Source organism: Acipenser ruthenus, chromosome 10 (genome assembly GCF_902713425.1).
Source record: "Acipenser ruthenus chromosome 10, fAciRut3.2 maternal haplotype, whole genome shotgun sequence".
NCBI lineage: Eukaryota > Metazoa > Chordata > Actinopteri > Acipenseriformes > Acipenseridae > Acipenser > Acipenser ruthenus.
Genome location: NC_081198.1, coordinates 31324810 through 31343146, shown reverse-complemented (window position 1 = coordinate 31343146; position 18337 = coordinate 31324810).

The window sequence follows — 18337 nt, the reverse complement described above, 5'->3', positions numbered from 1 at the left end:
AAATATAAATACATATGAAGAAGTAAAAACTAACAATAACAGCATAAAAATAGAAGTGAGAATTTTGGCAGCTAGATTATATAAAAATAGGTTTGTAGCGAAAGAATTAAAAAATTACATGCTTCCACAAAATCCAAGAACAGGTTTGGTTAGAGGTAAAAATGCACAAAGAAAAACATTCAATGCGAATGTTTGTTTTCAAACACACTTTCCCCTGACAAAGATATGTTAAACATACCGAAACGTTGGGAAGTTGGCTAGTTGATGTATATATATATATATATATATATATATATATATATATATATATATATATATATATATATACATATATATGCAATAAGGCCCGACAGGGTGTCCGTGTACATCCAGTATTCGAAATCGAGTGCCTCCAGCCCCCGAGAAGTCACTATATTGGACATATATGGACATCCTGAAGGGCCTTTTTGCACTTACAATGCAGGTGAAACAGTAAATAAAGTAGTCCCATTTATAACTTTGAACTACACACTAAGTTGAATAAATTCGTTTAATTGAAACATGCAAAAGTAAGTAAATCTTTATTTTTTTTATATTGTGTTGAATTGTACATTGCCATTGAAAAGATCCACCAGGTGGTGGAGTGGAGACGGCACTAAGTTAATTTTTTTTCCTCTCAGTGCATATATTGACAGATAGATTCCCCAGTTTTGTTTTCATTTAGACAGTGGTTTATTCCAGCTCAGAGACGATTGCAGCTTAAAATGTTATAGTCTCGATTTCTTACATTTCTATAGAAAACCCTTAGTATTTTATAAAGATTTTTTTAAGATGTGCATTTTCCACAGTTGAGACAATTTGTTTTTTGTTTCAGCCAGTCGTTTTTTTGTTTTTTTTTTGTTATTTGTTTCAGTTTTGCTATTTTCCAGTTAATTTGATTGTTCTACTTTTGGGATTTTTTTGCTGGTAATTGGTCACTCAGTTTTATAGTTACTGTACATCTGTAATTGTAAACGACATGACTACCGGTACTTTAAATTCTGTGAGGCAGTGTTGATTTCTATTATGTAACAAGCTCCAACAGTCCATATCCATCCGATATACAGACAGCTGGAACCTTGCTTGACCAATCACATTGCTTGTTTCATGTTAGATTGCCAGACCTGGATTATAAAGAAGTGTTTCCTACCCTGTGTCTTAAGTCTGTCTTCACTTGATTTACAGCTGCGTCCTTGGGTTTAGAAGCTATGATGATGTTGTTTGTGTTAATGGCTGTATGCACCAGAATGCAGGCTGCAGGATACATGTCAAGGTCATTTTGGTGCATAAAATGTCTCAATAAAATGGAGATGGTTCTCAGGAGCACTCATATGGGTTGTTTGCTTACGGACCACAAGCGGTTTGCTTTAGCGTGTGCAATTATAGGAGAGATTTGTGCGATTTCAAAAGAAATATTGTTGTGTAAAAGGACATTTTATAAAGAGGGGTGGTCATCAATTAAATGGATTTAGCTGTCTTTTTGCTAGATCTGTTGTAAAACAAACAAACAAAGAAAAAATCATAAGGGTGCCTAATTGAAAACCTCTGTCACCCGATTTCATGGCTTTAGCTACAGACAGGGAGAGGGGGTTTTAAAAGCACCACATCTGCTTGAGATCAAAGACACAGAAGACAAATGGCATGTGATCAAAGGGCAGAATTGCATTCAGGTGCTCAGAAAGTAGATCAGTTTCGTTGTACTTCTACAGAGACACCAGCACATTATTCAGACAAGTATCAATATCCATAGTTCAATCTATTAGTTCAGATCAATCGTTTAAAAAATTCTCAGTTAAATTCTTAAAACAAAACATAGGTCAATATTTAAGTTGAAGGGTTTTTTGATGTATATATTTTTTTCTAGTGCACAATGTAGTGTGCCTGATGATAAAAATTATACTTATATTAAAGGTACACTAGGATGCCCCCCCTAAGTATATTTCAAAGCCTGTCTCCAGCTGCCACAGCTTCAGAATGACTGCCTGGATAGTCCCAGTGCTCCTGTCCTGTCTCCAGTGGGCAGCACCACTGCGGATACGGAACAGCGTGCTGGGAGCAGCCTGCCTGGGTTTCCTGTGACGCCTGTGCGTGTGTTTCTCAGATACACCTCCCTCACTGTTTGATCAGGAGATGCAAGGAGGCACAGCTGTGTTCCTCGGGGCTCCCGGCCAGAACAAACACAGCTGACAGAGCCCCAGCTAGCCGGAGGCGAGCTCCACATCTTGGGATCAAACATTCCCATCGCTCGGAAATCCATGGCAGGCGACACACCGGAGTCACAGTGTAACATATAGGAATTCCTGTCATAGCTGCAGTACATAGCACTTTATAGACACAACACTGGAAGTTTGTCCTTCCTGTGTGACAGAACTCTGTCTTACTTTGTGGGATCAGATGGGGTGATTTGACATGTCAGGCAAGTGCCTCACAAGGTCATTTTGAAGTTCCCCCATGGTTTTACTATGCAATTACCGTAGTTTACCATGGTTTGCAATATGCTTCAGTCTACCTCTCTGTTCTTTACAAGGCTTACCTGTGCTTTGCCACACTGTCACCATGCTTTTATTACACTTTGTTAGGCTTTTACTATGGGAAACTTTTATAAGAGCATACACCCCTAGATTCTGATTCTCTCAATACACTTAATTGGAAAATACACCTTGCAATACGAAAGCAGCACACATTTTCTTTTAGACCGAAGAGCCGCAGAAAATAAAACTCAATACCAGTTTATTTGTATAAGAGGATGAAACATGGTTCTCACAATACAGTATTCACCAGTACTGCTTTAATACATTTCAGTTCAGCCTCCTTTTGTATGCAGCAGATCTGAGAAGCACAGGATCACATGAAAAACTGCTTTCTTTTATAGTGCCTTTTCATGTTGAGACATATTGAGGGACTTTCCAAAAAAAAATACAGAGATTCCAGCCTTCGCTGTATGCTTTAGAAGTGACAGTGTGAGAGGGTGTCTCTAATACTCCCAGGCACAGAGGCAATGCAACCCCCCCTTTACTCAGCTACTAGTAGAAGTATGAGTCCGGACCCACCCTGGTCAGCATTTGGGGCTATATGAGACAGATAGCTTTGAATTAGGTTTTGTAGTTTCTTGAGAAGCCTTCATTAGCTGCCTGTTTTGTTTAGGATTGATTTGAAGATCTTGTTGTTGACCGGTAAGATCCTTCCTGGCCCAGCTCCTCAGTATCTTTTAGACATGCTGTCTGAATACATTACATCCCGTTCTTTACACTCTTCTACTGCAGGGCTATTGACCATCCTGAAGGCTGGACTCAAAGGTTATGGGAGGCAGGGAAGGCCTTCAGGCACCGTGGTCCATGTTTATGGAATTCTCTGTTGAAACATACCAGGGACTCGACATCTGTGGCAATTTTTAAATCTAATCTTGGTGTGGTCTTTGACCCTAGCCTTACTTTCGAGTCACATATCCACAATGTCACCAAGGTATCCTTTTTTCACCTTCGTAACATTGCTTGTCTGCGCCCTGTGTTGTCTGTGCCTGATGCAGAAAGGCTAGTTCATGCCTTTGTTTCTTCCCGGCTTGATAATTGCAATGCATTGTTTGCAGGTGTCTCCAAGGCTGCTGTTAGCAGGCTACAATATATTCAGAACTCTGCTGCTCGCATTTTAACTGGCACTAAACTGGTTGCCCATATTACACCGGTTCTTGCTTTTTTGCACTGGTTACCGGTTGAGAGCAGGATTGATTTATTAACCTATAAGGCTCTGAACAGTTTACCCCCATGTTACATTGCTGAATTTCTTACACGTTACCCACCCATATGTAATCTACGTTCTTCATCCTCTGGTTTATTGGCAATACCCAAAACTAAGCTTCGTTCCATGGGCGATGGGGCTTTTTGCCGCTATACGCCCAAACTTTGGAACGACCTTCCTCAATCCATCAGGGATGCTAAGACTGTTGATGCTTTTAAAAAACAGTTAAAGACACACTTTTACGTTCAGGCATTTTATCATGATTTGGTTTTTGATTTGTGTAATTTCTTTTTATATTATGAATACTCTTAATATGCTGTATGTATATATGGTAATGTGTAGAAAAATAATGTAATTGTATGTAAAAATAATGTGATATCTTGTAACAATTGTAAGTTGCCCTGGATAAGGGCATCTGCTAAGAAATAAATACATAAATAAATAAATAAATAAATAAATAAATAAATAAATAAATAATAATAATAATAATAATAATAATAATAATAATAATAATAATAATAATAATAATAATAATAATAATGGTTCTCTGTGTTTTTTGTGTTTGTACAGCTCTTTGAGAAGCGTGCATTTAGGCACTTTATAAAATAAAATAAAGATTATTATAGATTAAAAACCTATTTTTTTGATAAGGCATTTCAATGTTTTTTTCTTTATATGTACAGCGCTTTCTGTCAATTGTATGTTCATGCTGGTATTGTGAAGAAACACAAATAAAACACCATAACAAAAATCAAGAAGAACAGTCCAGGCTAGAGCTAGCCAAGCTCCGGAATATAATGAAATCTGCTGCCAGAGAATTGACCAGAACTAAGAATATCTAACACACAACACCTGTCCACGCATCCTAGCACTGGCTCTCACATAGTTCTTGGGTTTTGAATCAGTATTTTTGCAGTTTTCCCCTATGCTTTCCCCTTGGTTATAATGTGCATTGAAAGGTTACCATGCTTTCCAAATACCTCTGAGATTTACAATGCTTAACCTTGCTTTTACTATGCTTTTACACTTGACTGTGCTTTTACTATGGGAAACACTTCTAAGGCAAGCACTAGTGGCAGGGCTTTCAGATTTTATGGCCCCAGACTGCATTGAGTGTACAAGGGGGTTGAGGATTTTACACTAGCCATGTACACCAAACAACACCAGACGCATCCTGTAGTTATACTGCATCTATTATCAATCAATCAATCAATCAATCTTTATTTTATATCGCGCCTTTCATAGTGGGCCACCATCACAAAGCGCTTTACAAGTTACAGTAAAAACAAAAAGCATAATACATGATTATATGGCAGGTGTACAAGACGTTTACTTTTCTGAGGTCCTGTATTTATATAAAGTCAGTTAGGTGCTGCTTCTGCTCTGAATCAGTAATTTGGCTGAAAGACAGGGTGCTGTCATCATGGAGCCTTTGTGATGTTTGTTCATCCAAACTGTACTGTGTTGAGTTATTGCAGGGCAGCAAGATTTGGAAACCCAGTGATAGCAAATGTGTGAGATTCCACTTGTCACATAATGAAAGACAACACATGTTTTGTTTTTCTTTATTTTAGATCAACGGTCCTCAAAGCTGCCCATGGGCAAACCTGCAATGACAGTTCACGTAATCTGGAATATTGCAGTGATGAATATTACAGTTGTAGAACTACCAGTGAAGCCATTACAATCTACTGCTCTGTGCTAAAAGTCTGATAAATATATATATATATATATATATATACTGTATTTTTTTTTTATTGGAATCTGCAATTATTTTTCCCCCGATTTTCTGCCAATTTGGAATGCCCAATTATTCAACCTGGCTCACCGCTGCAACACCTGCACTAACTCAGTAGAGACGAGGACGAGGACTTGCATCCTCCGAAACGTGTGCCGTCAGCCATCCGTTTTTTTTCACACTGCAAGCCCATCGTAAAGCCACTACAGAACTACAGCGTCCTAGGACCATGCAGTTCTGAAGTGCACACAGACAGGCCTGCAGGCGCCTGACCAGCCACAGGGGTCGCTGGTGCGTGGTGAGCCAAGGACTCCCCAGCCGACCTAAACCCTCCCTGCCTGGGCAGTGCTTGGCCAATTGTATGCCGCCCCCTGGGAACTCCCGGCCACGGTTGGCAGTGGCATAACCTGGATTCGAACTGGCGACCTCCAAGCCTCATAAATCTGTATTTTAATGTCCTTTTATTTCACATTTCAGTTAGTAGTTAGTCAAATGTCAAAAGAGAGAAATTATCATGCCCTCAACCTTATGAGAAATACATACAATTGTTCATGACCAAGAAATGTGTTCACTTCAAATTGGAATTCACTGTGGACATTATCACTTCGGTGACAGTAGATCCTCTCTTCGCAATTAATTGAATCTCTTGCTTTTTAAGAAAACCATCCCAGATACATTTTGGTCATTTATAACTTATTAATCTAGACACTGATGTTTGGCACTAGTCTGAAAACCTCAGGAACTGATTCTCTCCTCCACTCAACGGAAGTTGAAACGCAGCAGGCCCCTGTCAAGGTCACCCTGATCAAACTGCGTTTTAATAACTGGAGCTTGTAACGGATGAAATGCTACTCCCCTGAGAGCTTCTGCCCATGTCTCTGCAGGGCCCGGCAGGTCGTTACTATTATCAATGGAGCCATATATCAAGGGATCGCTGGCAGGAGAGGGAACACCAGAGATATGACAAGTCCTAATGACCCTGCTTGTGTCACTGAGACCAGAAGATATACTGTACTGTAAATCTCATAATGTGTGTGGCTCTTTGTTTAATCATTTATGGCTCTGCCTTTGACACTAGCCTTTTAATGGGCAGCCTGGCAAAAAATTAAGTTCTGCTAGAACAAAACATTAGAAATTAATCGTCAAGTGGATATGGTGCAGCAGTTCATTTCTTATCGTTCACGCCCAGTGAAATGAACACACAGTTCGGCACAACAGACCCACGACTTAAAGAGAAAGTAGCCGGGTTACAGCATGACACGTCCCCACTTTTTAAATAACGTACCTGTCGTTTTTCTTTTACACTTTTTTTTTCTTTTACACTTATAACTTTAAAGTCTGTTTCAAAGCTATTTTCAGAATGTTCACTATAGTGCACTGATAGTGTAAGGATCATTGCACACAATGTGAAACAGTTAGCAGTAACGATCCATGATGTGGCACAGAACAGAAAAGCCAGAGCACTTATGTTTTGTTTTTTATCGCTCTTTCTGCAGTGATTTAGAGGGTAGATCTCAAACCCCAGTGCACTAGAGCAGCCATTTTGATAAGAGATTTGAAACAGACTTTAAAGTTGTAAGTGTAGAAATATGTCAGGATGTTAACAATGAAAAAAAAATTACAGGGTCGTTGATTGAACAGTTGTAGCAACACCTGGGGGCGTGGAACGCTGTATTTTTTGGAACCCCGCTACTTACTCTTTAAAGTCATGCCTGTAACCTGAGTAGGACTGATTTAATCAGAATTAAGCTACCTGTTTGAGGAATCGCTACCAAAATCCTATAAATTATATATATATATATATATATATATATATATATATATATATATATATATATGAAAAGTTTATAAGTTTGTCCACTGTTTGTTTTCAAACACTTTTCCTTTACATTCAGGGAGGCCCTTTTCAGACTACCTGGGTGATGGGACTTTGTGAAAGAGGGGAAAGAAGCAAAGGTGTTCTGTTTGAGTGTGAGTGACTGTTTTATAGAAATAAAAGAGGGAATTATTGATCTAGTACATTGGGATCATAACCACAGAGCAGGTCTTGTTTACTGTGCAAGGCCATCAGTCGTCCAAGTGGAAAACTTTTTGATTTTTATACTAATCAGGGAGAAGTTGTCTCCAAATACACTGACTGCATCCTCCAGTTAGAACTATTATGTGACAAGTGACTTTATTTTGAAGGTCTGGAAGCTAAGGCAGTTGTGTGCTTGTCTCATTTGCAGTGTGGAGAGTATCTTCACAATGACATGCGAGGGATGATAGTGCAGTGAGGAAGAAAGTCTTTATTTGCTGACAAATACCTGCACCAGGCACTCAAAAGTAAGACCCTCATTAACACAGGCTATAAAAGTAATTATCGAAAACGAATTCAATTTACAAGTCCATCGCAATTGCCCTGTTTCAAACAAGAACCCTGCACTAATTACTAGTTTGATACATTCCACAGGAGCCAATAAGGCAGTCAGTAGAACAGATCTGTTTGTTCTCTTTTACTGCACAATGAACTCTGTTGAAAGGTTGTGAATACCAATTATTAGTTGAGAAATATCTTCTACGCAGGGTGGGGGTGGAGGGGAAGAAGTGCCGCTGACAGATAGCAGGCTAATGCACTCTCATTCATGCCTTTCATTAATAAGTCAAAGACCAGTTTTATTAGGCTGTCCCTTCTCATATGAGATATATATGAGTGTATCTCATATATGATATACACTGTCAATGCAGACTGTCAGTGGAACTATAATTACTGCGCAAAGGTTCCGGATCATCCATTAAAAAGTCATGTCTTCTGTAACACCTCCCCAGTCACGGAAGCGTACAAACGCACCACAAACCTGCCTTTAATTCCAAAATATCACAGGATGTAGTAAGTGTTGAATGTAAAAATACTAATGTAGCCTGACTAGGCCAGTTCAGTGCGATAAGGCCCCAAACAAAGATCCTTTAGGTTCTTTTTATTCAGATAACAGATCTAAAAATGTAGGAACAAGGTCGCCAAGAAAATCACACCGATACATTTTAACAAGCGTTTGTTTATTGTAAACTTCCAATAGCAACACATGGTTTTAAACGGTACTGGTATAGGTTAATAAGACAATTCCAGTCACCTATTAACATGTAGCAAGATTTCCAGCAGTTAAACAAGGGTCACATTAATGAGGTCATGTAGTAAAGTGCAAACCCAGAAATAAAGTGGAGATACACATTCAAAGACATGGTGAAACTGTCATAATAAAAACAATACCACAGTACAAAAGTACAAATACCCACACCACACACAATGTCCGTGCAGGGGAGGGAACACACACACACACACACACAGAGAAACCAGCATCACAATATAGCCTATTCTGTGCACTTCTCAAACTCCAATCGACTACCAAACAGGCTAAAAACACTCGGGCCATTCGCTCTCATTATTCAACACCGGCATACACCTCTAATTTTGCCGAGAGTTTGGATCTCACACTTAGAATGCCAATGACAAAGCATTCTAAACTTTAAACCACAACGAGTTCTAGAAAAGCACATCAAATGGTTCATATGAGCTTTTCTTCTGTTTTTTAATTTACATTTAGTAATATGTTTATCAGTTTTCGGTGGCTAAAATGTAACAGCATTACATTTTCATTGAACTGACCAGTAGGTTAACTATACCCTTCAATGCACAGGTTCTGCCCATGACAAGAAACAAACTGACTATAGAAGGAGGCCTGATGCTGAAATAAATAAAGCACAGACCGACATGCCCTTTTCAAAGTAGTCTGTGATCCAGCAGAATCAAAGGTCACACATGTCCAAGATTTCCCAGCAATGTTGCTGCAAAGTAGATACTGCGGTTTACAGGAATACCATTTTTGTAAATGTAATCTGCTATATATATATATATATTGTAAGGCAGCAGGTTGAGTGAGACAGCAGGGAGGGGGTTAAAACCTCCCTGCGAGAGAATGTACCTTTATTTGTTTGTTTGCTTTATTGTTTCATTTAATTTGCTAATTGTGTTATTGTTTAATTTAATTGTTTGTTAATTGTTTTATTAATAATGATCCCCTGCACCTGGCTATTATTGTTAATTAGAGCCAGGTGCAGGGTATTTAAAGAGAACAGTCAGTGTGCTTGAGGCTGCTGAGGAGGAGGCAGAAAGGAGTGCTCTGCTTCCTGGCAGTTGTAAAGTAAGGTAAACGTGTGCTGTGTTAAACCTGCGTAGGTGGTGTTGGCAGACAAATGGCTTAGCCGTCCTGCTAGTTAGTGAGGGAAAAACTTGTGTAGTAGGCGCTCCAAACGGAGTCAGGTTTTGTTTTGTGTGTTTTGTTTTAATTTTGTGTTCATTAAAGTATAGCGCAACTGCGCTTAAAATCAAGTTCCTGTGTGCTGGGTTGTATTTTTAAAGGGGCAATGAACCCGAGTGGGTGAGTTTTATTACAATACATATATACATTCCTGCTTGCATCACATTGCTTTCCTTAAATTGTGTTAGTTATTGATCAACTATAACACATTATAACACATACCTGCTTTTCTTTTTCAGTCTTGCTAAAGCAACTTCTAGTACCCCATAGACTCCACATAGTTTAAATAAAAATAATAATTCAAATGTATGGATCCTTTTAGTTTACAGGATTAAGAACAATGAAACTGTAGAATGTTTGTACAGTGTCTAGCTTGGTGCAGAACTTGATTAAGTGAATGCACCTCTTCATGAAACCTGCATGTATGGGTTTTGTACATTATGAAAACTTATGTCCCTTATAAAAGCTTCCCATAGTAAAAGCACAGCAAAGTGTAATAAAGCATGATGAAAGCATGGTAAAGCACAGGTATGCATTTTTATCACGTTGGTCTTGGAGAGGTATTTTAACAGAGGTCAGATATGTTTGGTACTGCTGATGGTGGCCTAATACTGAATACAGGTGGGTGGCCTTGACGTTGACTTTACATTGCTGTCAATAGGAGTAAATTGTGACTGAAAGTGGTCCAATTGTGAGATGGTCTTTGTACTAAGGTGGCCTTAAACTGATGTTTTGTTGTAATTTGATATCACCATTTGTAATATGATTTATATATCTTTTTTATTTTTTTACAGGTTGCCATTCTATTTTTCATGATCTTTGTTATACTGTACCTGTACTTAATTTGTGTGAGATTAATAGTAGAAGTGAGTTGTGGTGCAGTGTGTGTTTAACAATGGACACATTGTATATACTGCTCTAGTTCAATCTGAAGCAATCATTTCTTTGTCGTAAACGTCATCAGCCTCATTGTCCCGGGGTGCACACTGCACTTCGGAACTCGTAGTCACACATGCAGTCTCCAATCCCATTCAGATACTGCAGCACAGTTCAGTGGCTAAAGGACTTTTATGTGAACTTCTCAAGCATTGAGTCATTCAGGAGTATTTGAAGCCATGTTAATCAATTTAATGGAAGGTTTACCCCTTAGCAATTCAAGCCATTAGGAGAGAGAGAGAAAAAAAAATGAGGTGCATTTCGTGGCAGAGCCCATCTTTGCAACACGCCTGTGTGCTCTTGATGTAAATCCACAGGGTCACTGGAATGACTCATCAGAAAGTTATTTTATGGTGATCAACTGTAGAAAATACCTAAAACACATTTTAGAAATCATCTTTATTATGATATCACTTGTTACACACAGATGTGCAAGCGATCAGGATTTTGACAGTGCTGTCCATGAAAAACACATGGTCAGACTCATTTGCTACAGATTTCTGATTTGACATCCAAATCTATATGTTATCATAGTGCCAGAGTGCTTTCTCTTGGATTATAATAACAATTTCCTGTTACTGTGACATAGCAAGAACAGGCACTGCCATTGACTTGGCAGTCAATAGGTTAAGAATAATTTTGCTTTTGTTTTATGGTAATTCCTCCTGATTTTTTCCATATTGTAAAATTCTCTTGATCTTATTTTTCTCCCAGTGGCATTTTCATTGTCAGTGCTGGACAGAAAACATTCCTTCCATACGGCTGCTGTGCTGGCTTTCTGGCAGTCCTACCCTTTATTTCAATACACAAATGGTCCTTTTTTAATTTACTGTACAAATGACATTGAGACGCCATGTGTTTCCAATCCCAAAAGACACTGAAATAGTCAGACCTTAGCTGACTCCGCAGAAGAGAAAATGAGCCTCACCACAAATATAAGCTGTTCGAGGAACAGTTTGCTGGGTAAGAAAGGCTCTCGAGAGGGGAGACAGATTGAATGACTTGTGGAACACTTTAAAAAGCACAATTCTTCTCAGTAGTTTCGTATCACATTTCTTAGTTTCACACCGTTCACTTCCTTTTTTATGATGTTTGCAATCATTCCAAATGGTTCTTTTTGCAATTACTAAAGTGTTACACTGTCCCAATACAACTTGCTCTCTCTCTATCTCTCTCTCTATCTCTCTCTCTCTATATTGATGAAACTGCTACAGACTGGGAATTCTCTCTTGCCGTGACCTTTCCTCCACTGTATTTTCCCTAGTGGCTTCATCAGCAGGCTCTATATTCATGCTAGAGATCGTATAACCGGAACAATTGCTTTTCCTGCTCATGTGTTGAGAATGCAATACAAGACAGATCATTCGATCCGACATGCAGGGGTTTAAATTACCACTGGTGAAGGATGGCATGCAATGGGGTGAATCAAGCATGATATGATAATACAATGCAATATTCAGTATCACGGAATGAAACACGAAGTCGGCAGATGAGAGTTGGATCAGTTTGACAAACAGGAACCAGTTACAAATCGGGCTTGCAGTTTCCAATGGCTAACCAATGCTTTAAATTCCATTTCCTATCAGCTGGCCACCCTTTTATTGTGCTGAGGATATTTACTTGTTTCATTCTGTTTATTCAGTATTTACAAATCTGTGTATAAACGGCAGCATCCTGGTACCTTTGCTGTAGGGCACAGTCTGATTGCAGTGAAACCACTGGAACTATGTCTATGAGGCTTGGCTTGGTGGTCCGGTGGTTGGAGAAAGGGGCTTGTTACCAGAAGGTTCCTGGTTCAAATCCCAGCTCAGCCACTGACTCGCTGTGTGTGACCCTGAGCAAGTCACTTAACCTCCTTGTGCTCCATCCTTCGGATAAGATGTATAACAAACAGTCATTTGTAAGTGACTTTGCAGCAGAAGTTGTGATGCATATTTCACCCCCTAATCTTTGTGTTAATTGCTTTGGATAAAAGCATCTGCTAAATGGCTCATTAATAATGAAATGTCTACATTCTGTATTCTTAACTAAAATACAAGTAAATAAGAAAGTGATGAAATTACTAGTGCTAACAATAGTTAATAAAAAGGCTTATACTTGGGACTGCACTGTTCATAAAAAAACAGGGATCACATACATAAAAAAATGAATGACTTTTTACTTGTCAAAGTTGCTTATAGTTCATCTGGACAGTGTGAGATATTTGAATGGAGCAATATTACTGAACTGTCCGTTTTTGTTGAAAGATGCTGAGCTCCGTCGAGCTGACAGGCTGTGATTGGCTGATGCGGCAGTGACAGGTACAGGACTGGTTGCATTCATCGTTACACAGTATTGATTGACTTGTTTTGAGGCACAGCACTGAGTGGATGATTCAGTGGATAATAAAATAAATGTGGACCAACCTTGTCTTTGTTTAGTATTTGCTGTCCAGAGCTTTCATTCATGATGCTGTGACGTTCAGTGGGCATCTACTGTCTGATAGAAGCCCGCTAGAGCTGAAAACTGATTGGCTGTTGGTACTGAATTGCTTTCTAATTGAATGTATTCTCAGGCAGAATACTAAAATTACAGACATACGCCCAATTTCCACTGAAGGTGAAATAACTTGCATAGTAAGTATTTCTTATTTGTCTCTCACTTGTTGGCAAATTTCCTGTCTTATAGATCCTTTCTGAAAGGAGATCTATGTATCTTTATGCGGTACAATTACTGTAAATGTTTATATTGCTGCAGAATTACAAGGTGCTTAGTAATGGTGGTTTTTTTTCAGTAAGGTGTGACTGTGTTTGTTCAGAACTGGAACGGAAGAAGCCACATTGATTTGTAGGAGTGGCATTTTGAAACTGATATAACAGGATTGCTATTGTTTCCATTCATGCTGACTTTCACATAACCACAACAACCAAAAAAAACAAAACAGAACCAAACCCGAAGCAACAGGAGTGTAACCCTGCCCTCGCCTACACAGAGCGCCATCCCCGCACACTTACACCAGTGACACTATCTAAAAACAGTAGGGTTCACTTATAAGACAACACGTACATATGGACTGACAAACCACCCCTTACAAAAGTGTCCCATGGTAAACACAGTGTAATACAGCATAGGGAAAGCCTGGTAAAGCATACAATAGGTCAGGATTGTAAATTACAGAGATATATGGTAAAGAAGATTAAAGAGATAACAGAGATATATTGGTAAAGGCTACCGTAAATACATGGTATACCCATGGGACATACTGCAAAATTACAGAGCACATTTGCTATATTAAACTTTTATTAAGGACAAATTGTGTTGAAATTATTTATAACTTACACAAGTAAACCAGACACGACTAGATTTACACAGTTTAAATATGATTGTAATAGTTTTTACTCCAGTCTCATGAGTTTAAAGAGTGTGTAGCTAGAGGTGTAACGATGCACCAATGTCATGATACAGTATGTATCATGATATGCAGGATGCAATACGATATGTATCACGATGTGCAGGATGCAATATGATATATCGCGATATGCAGGGAGTGATGCAATATTTATCACAATATGTAGGAACACGATCTGATATGTATCACGGTATGAGGGACACGATATGATATGCATCACGCTACATGTGACGTTCCTGATGGGCTACTTGTATAATGCGTAATAAGATCAAATGATCAATTAATGATGGACTATTATGTTAAAAGACTATGAATGAGATAGGGAGAGTATGTATCCATACCAACTACAAAATGCATGTATTCTTCATTCAAGAACCATTTGGTGAAGTACATTGAGCTATGTTGTGCTTTTGGTCTTGTATTCTCTTTGACATTGTTCTTATTTGATGTTATTCCGAGTGGTTCTAGGATATGGGTGCTTCAATGTTGAGATCTCATCATTATTCTCTATGCATACCTGTAACTTGAACTTGCTTTGAACTGGAGAATCCTAAGTGCTGGCACTGAACAAACTTCCTCATTCCAATTTGGGACAATAGAATCTTTCAAACCTCCCTACCTACTCTACACATATAAACAGAAAGAGTTTATTGTTACATGAGTTGAATAGAACAAAGATGCTTGTTCAGTGCCAGCACTTTGGGTCCTCCAGACAAGCTTGTGACCTGACAGGTTAGACACACCTGTGAGTGAAGACTGCAGGTGGCTCCAGCACCAAACCCCAGTCCAACCCCAACCAAGATCATGTATTTTTATATGTAGTTACAACCTGAAACCCTTAACTATAGTTTGCGATTGTTTTTAAAAAACACACATAACTGTAACCATATGCAAGTTTCCCATAGAATAAGTGTAATAAAGCACAATGGGAGCATGGTAAAGCACAGGCAAGCATTATAAAGCCCAGAGAGGTATGGTAAAGGATATTAAAATACATGTTAAACATTGGTAAACTTTAGTAAATGCCTTGAATAACCAATGGAAAGTTACAAAATAATACCCTTTTTACACTTTTATAAGGGTAGTTTAAAAATGGGGTGTTCAGAATTTGAATTTTAACAAGCTGGGTCTGTAGTAGATTCTTAAATGGGGGGTCAGCTAAACCACTGACAAAAGACCAAGGCAAAGTAAAATATGTTAGTTAGCACTTTGTTCCCGTACCTGTCACTTCACACTTTCATAACAGGTGGGGGGTTTTCACATTGTTCTATAACACTTGCATTTCCCTTATTAAAGAAAACGTTTCACATTGCGAGGTTTTAGAGACTTGTATTGCCTTGGTACCGACACTGTATCCACTACTAACAAGTCAGCTGGTGCTGCAGAACTTCCTGAACAGTACCAGAACTCTGGAATCCTGGGAAATTCTACCTAGCACTGATGTGTTACTATGGCAACATGCCTTTGCCACATACTCTGTGGAATGTGTAAATCCAGGTAAAGGCAGATTTAGAACATATAAAAGGTCAATATTCAAGGAACAGAACCCAGAACCACTCAAAGATTGCAAACAACAAATAGTAAATTAAATATATATATTTTTTAAATGAGCGCCAGGTCACCCAGAGGACAGGCTGCCAAGAGAAGAAGAAAACAACACAAAAGACATTGAGAAAAACATTGGTCTTGTTTCACTAACATGTTTGAACTGCTCCCTGCATTTCCCACACTCCCACATTTGGATTTATGCTTATTTAATATTGTTACATAATTGTATATGTTAAACTGTGGCATTATTTTCTTTTTCAGTTTAGTGTGATAAATTTGTTTTTTTGGTGTGACATTATGAAAAAGTCTGGATGAGATTGCTATTGTTTTTTTAATACTGCTTGGGCTTAATTTCCATTGTGGGCTAAAGTCTGCTAAAGTATCAAAGGTGGGGCTATTGAAGGGGTTTCGGATTGTATTTATCTTGCCCACATTCTGATCCTCTTGTTAACTGTGCACAGCTTGCGTAAACAGATATACAGCCCATGATTGCTGGTTTGCTGCCTTGAATAAAAGCCATTTGCTCCTTCTTTGAATCTAACTTGAAAATGATGTCACACCTCCTAATGTATGCAGAAAACAATTGGAGAATGCACAATGGAACTACCCCAGTGACTTGCTGCTTCATACTGCAGGTTTCATAACATAGCCCTGTGCTTTCATTTCAGAGTCAAGCTAAAGATGTGATTAGATAAACCTATACTCCACTGGTATTAGCCACAGCTGGATCTTTAAGAGAGTATTTCCTAGGATAGCACTGAACATGTTTTTAGGGGTTTTATACATATGTCCAGCTGTGTGCAGTAGGCTCCTGGCATCAGGTAGAGGATTTTCTGTTGGCACTGCACTAAAACTCCACTGAGGAAAGAATTCTGGAACTCTGGAACAATAGAGCTTTTTAAAGTTCTCTATTCCACTGCCCCACTCCAAGCAGCCATGTCATAGGATTCTAGAGTGAGTCTGTGGTGGCTTGATGCAGGTATTCCATTGAAAAATGATAATAACTCTATTGGAACCTAGAACCATTTAAAAAGATTGCAAACACTGTAAGTGCAATGTATAATTTGCAATTAAAATGACAAACCTAGGCCTCCCGAGTGGCGCATCCAGTAAAGGCGCTCCGCGCGGAGTGCAGGATGTGCCCTATAGCCTGGATATTGGAAGTTTTCACAGCCGACCGTGACCGGGAGTTCTTAGGGGGTGGCGCACAATTGGCCGAGCGCTGGGAGGGCTTAGGTCGGTAGGGGAATCCACGGCTCACCGCGCATCAGCGACCCCTGTGGCCAATAGGGCGCCTGTGGTTCTGCAGTGGAGCCACCAGATCTGTGTTGTCCTCCGGCAATATAGGTCTGATGGCATTGCTGTGGATCCGCAGTGCGAAAAATGACGGATTGGCAGGAGCACGTTTCGGAGGACGCGTGTTCCAGCCGCCGTTTCCCGAGTCGGCGGGGGGGGGTTGCAAGCGGTGAGCCGAGGATACAGATAATAATAATCGGGCATACTAAATTGGGAAGAAAACCGGGGTAAAAAATTGGCGACAACAAAATTTATAAAAAAAAATAAAAAAAATAAATTAAAATAAATAGACAAACCTTACACATTAACATACACATGCCTAAATAGTTGCAAAGGCTATTAAAAATAGCCTTAACTATAAAAATATATTTTCCGTCTGGTTTCACAGGCCCTAATTAACATTAACCTGGGACTATCTAATGTTACTAAAATAACCATTGGAATTTATTAATATATGGAGTCTTTTTTTTTTTTTTTAACACAACAAAATTTCCCTTGAAGGCGGCTGCTCCTCTGCATTCTAGCCAAACAGTGCGTGTTTGTTTTGGAGAGTGGCGTGTCAGTCGATCGAATGACAGCCACGTGTGGACGCCTGCACTGCACTCCATGCCATCACCAGGGCATGCTTAGTGGGCTGACAGCTGCCCAAACTCACAGGAACCACTCGAGGGGGGGGGGGGGGGGGGGGGGGGTAAAGAAGGGAGAAAAACAACTGACTGTTCTTCTAGTAAATCAGGAAATCAGTGTCAGTTTACAAGAGCCTGATTTTCACGTATTGTATTTTCAGATAATAATAATAATAATAATAATAATAATAATAATAATAATAATAATAATAATAATAATAATAACCTGGTTTAACTGTTTTGTATATATTAAAGTATGCAGTGTCAAAGACCCATTTGAGATTGCAACTTCATATTTGCAAAGTTATATACACAGCACAACAAGTGTGTTGGTGACCTTGACCTCTGAACTGTCATACGTTTCAGCTGTATAGAGACAGTAAACTTTGAGTTATTTTAATATTTGGTAGACAGCTGTATGCTATGATTCTCTCAATCAGTGTGTATTTGTCCACTTTATTTCATGTTTACAAACCATTCAGATGTACTTCCTGATACCTAATCTTATATTCTAGTTATATAATAAAATACATGTAAACAATAAATGCAACATTTTTACATACACCTAGAGAACAGCTTTTTCAATTGTCAATTCAGAATCCAGTGAGGTATGGAAGCTTCCACCCTCTCTATGTCGCAGTTGTGTTTTTACATGTCCACACTGTGGATGTAAGCCGTGTGTTTCCTGATCGGTTTGTATTTGCAGCATGGTGGCTGATGTGTGTGTTACTTCCACACTTGTTTGCATGAAGGTCCC